Source organism: Marmota marmota, unplaced genomic scaffold (genome assembly GCF_001458135.2).
Source record: "Marmota marmota marmota unplaced genomic scaffold, marMar, whole genome shotgun sequence".
NCBI classification, from domain to species: domain Eukaryota; kingdom Metazoa; phylum Chordata; class Mammalia; order Rodentia; family Sciuridae; genus Marmota; species Marmota marmota.
This window is the reverse complement of record NW_026008169.1, coordinates 752-3,748: the sequence shown is the minus strand read 5'-3', so window position 1 is coordinate 3,748 and position 2,997 is coordinate 752. Positions and strand designations below refer to the sequence as shown.

Here is a 2,997-nt window from a genome sequence, read left to right as displayed (position 1 = left end):
TTGTCATATGTTATGTTAGACGCCAGAAATTCAGTGATAAACAGCATGCAACTTATGTTTCTAGGGGATAGATAACCGAAAATAAGCAGGTAAACAACTAAAGTAGTTGCAGATTACAATATGAAGGAAATGGTAATGGGTTTCTTTGTTTTGTTTTTAACTTCTAAAACAGAGGGCTGTCAGGAAGGGCTTGCTGAGCTAATCTTCTCTGGTATTTTGTTACATGTTTTTTAGTGGCAAGGAAACAAGACTTGTAGCTGGATGTGGTGGCGCATACCTGTAATGGCAGTGGCTCTGGAGACTGAGACAGCAGGATCTCAAGTTCAAAGCCAGCCTCAGCAACTTAGTGATGCCCTAAGTCTCAAAATAAGATTTTTCCTAGTTATAAGTATTATATGGTTATTGTTAAGATTTGGGGAGTTGAAAACAATTTTTTTTCTCTGGTACTGGGAATTAAACCAGGGGTACTTTACCCCAGAGCTACATCCCCAGCCCTTTATATTATTATTACTTTTAAAATTTTTTTTGAGACAGGGTCTTGCTAAATTGCTGAGGGCCTATGCTAAGTTGCTGAGGCTGGCTTCGAATTTGCAATCCTGCTTCAGTCTCCTGAGTTCTGGCGCTACAGGTGTATGCCACTGTGCCCAGAAGGGATGAAAAATTTAAAGAAAAAGAAAATCACCTGTGATCATATTCGCAGAGCTAATTACTATTATGTGTTTTTGATGTATTTCTGTACACTTACATAATTGTTAAAATTCAAATCATACTACATGTACAGTTTTGTCATTTTCCCCAACCATATTTATAAAAAATGTCTTCCCGTGCTTACTTCAGCAGTACATACACTAAAGTTGGAACTATACAGAGAAGATTAGCATAGCTCCTACCCAAAGTTGATGGCAAATTTAGAAGTGTCCCATATTTTTAAATAAAAAGGTGAAAAGAAAAATATCTTCCCTGGCCATTAAATAGTTTAATAAATATAATTTTTAGCCCCTAAGTCCCAAGTTTTAAATTCTATGAATATTTCAATGACATTGATACAGATAAATTAAAATACATTTGAAATTATAGCCTGCAGCTTATTATATAATTCATCATCACTAATATTAATGATATAATGTTCATGGATATAATTATAAAATAATCAATAATTATTACTATGACTATGGTTATCAATTTTATTGCTGTTATTAATTATCACTAATCATTTGTCCCATCCGGCAGGACACATCAACGTGGGCAGCGAACCTAGATGGGCAGGAATGAAGGGACAAGAGACACGAAAGGATGACAGCAAGACAGGAGTTCTGATCAAGCTGCAAACTTTTATTGTTCACACAGGGGTATTTATATGCTGGGGATGGGGAAGCTCTCTAATTGCTGGATGTGGGTGGTAAAACTGCCAGCTGCAAGATGTCTGATGATCCTGATAACCGCAGGATGTTCCAGGGAGATAGGTAGCTGCAGGATGTCTCCCAGGGGGCTGTCAGGCTATTTTTTGAAGGAGGATTTCCTTCTAGTCCCTGACAATCATTCACCTATTACTTTTATCTAAATAACAGAACTCTAAAACCGAGGTTACTTCAAAGTAACCATAAGTGGTAAATTTGTTGCTTAATTTAAGTTTTTAGGTGTTCCTTAAATAGACAATGGGACATAATGGGTTCATAGTGGCTGTATCAACTATCAGTTGAGTTCAATTTCTAGCAATAAAATCCTGGAATAGGGCTGGGGATATGGCTCAAGCGGTAGCGTGCTCCCCTGGCCTGCGTGGCCTGGATTCGATCCTCAGCGCTCTCTCGCTCTCGCGCTCTCTCTCTCTCTCTCTCTCTCTCATTCTCTTTAAAAAAAAAAAAAAAAAATCCTGGAATAATAATAGTCTTGATCCTGTTAGCTAACATGGAGAATTAAAGGACACAGCTCCTTCCAAGGGCGAATACACCCCAGGACCTTAGCTACTAGCTGCCAGCTACTAAGAGAGAGGGGTACCCCTCCCTCTTGGGGTACCCCTCCCTCCCTTCTCACTCTCAGACAGCCCATGAGCCTCAGAAGCCAGGTGCACCATGGAGGCCAGAATGCCCTCGCCATGACCCTCCAACGAACAACACAAAGGACAGAAAAGGGCCACCAACACAGCACATTCCCAGGGCCCTTCACTTCTTGGTGGCACGACTTGCGTTTTCTTCCACGCCCCAACTATGTGTTCTCTTAGCAGCTGCAGCGACACATCCTTATCACAGGGCAAATACAGACTGTGCACCTCCGGATGGACCCCCTCTCTCTCCAGGTTGACAAGCTTGCCCAGGACCTGCATTAGGAAACGTGCCCAAAGCCAATTAGAATCTCTAGACTCCAGCCCACCCCAACAGTCCTCACACAGCAAGAAAAACCAGCTCCCTTCCTTATCCAGAATCATCTAGACATGTTCAAGGTCAATGCTGTGTCTCTTTTCTCTAACAAACAAGAAATCCCAATGAAGAGTCTGTCCTATGGGGAATGGATCTTTATCCGATTCTTCTGATGAAGAACTTGAGAAACCACCCAGCCGGTAACATAGATGCCAGGCATTTTTCTACGCAAAGGGCGAGGATGGCGATCCAAGATGTAGTGGGAGGCTATGGCTTTGGAGGCCATCCTGTTCATAGCTTTCAGTTATTGTTATTTTAAGAGGCAAGGATTGTAGCCCAGTGGTAGAGTGCTTGTCTAGTATGCATTGGGCCCTGGCTTCCATTCTCAGCACTGCAAAAAATAAGAAGGAAAATGTCTTGCTCTGCTGCCCAAGCTGGGTTTAACTCAAGTGATCCTCCTGCCTCAGCCTTCCAGGTCAATGGAACATAGACATGTACCACTGTGCCTGACCCACCCTTCCTTCCTTCCTTCCTTCCTTCCTTCCTTCCTTCCTTCCTTCCTTCCTTCCTTCCTTTCTTTCTTTTGTACTGGGGATTGAACCCAGGGGTACTTTACCACTGAGCCACATCCTCAGAACTTTAT

At 42.1% G+C, this 2,997-nt stretch overlaps 1 non-coding gene across 1 annotated transcript; it reads left to right on the top strand.

Moving 5' to 3' along the window:
• Positions 1–824: 824 nt before the first annotated feature.
• LOC125614841 lies at positions 825–929 on the top strand. The gene has a single exon (XR_007345396.1). It is a non-coding gene; the product is annotated as a U6 spliceosomal RNA (small nuclear RNA).
• The last annotated feature ends 2,068 nt before the right edge of the window (positions 930–2,997 follow it).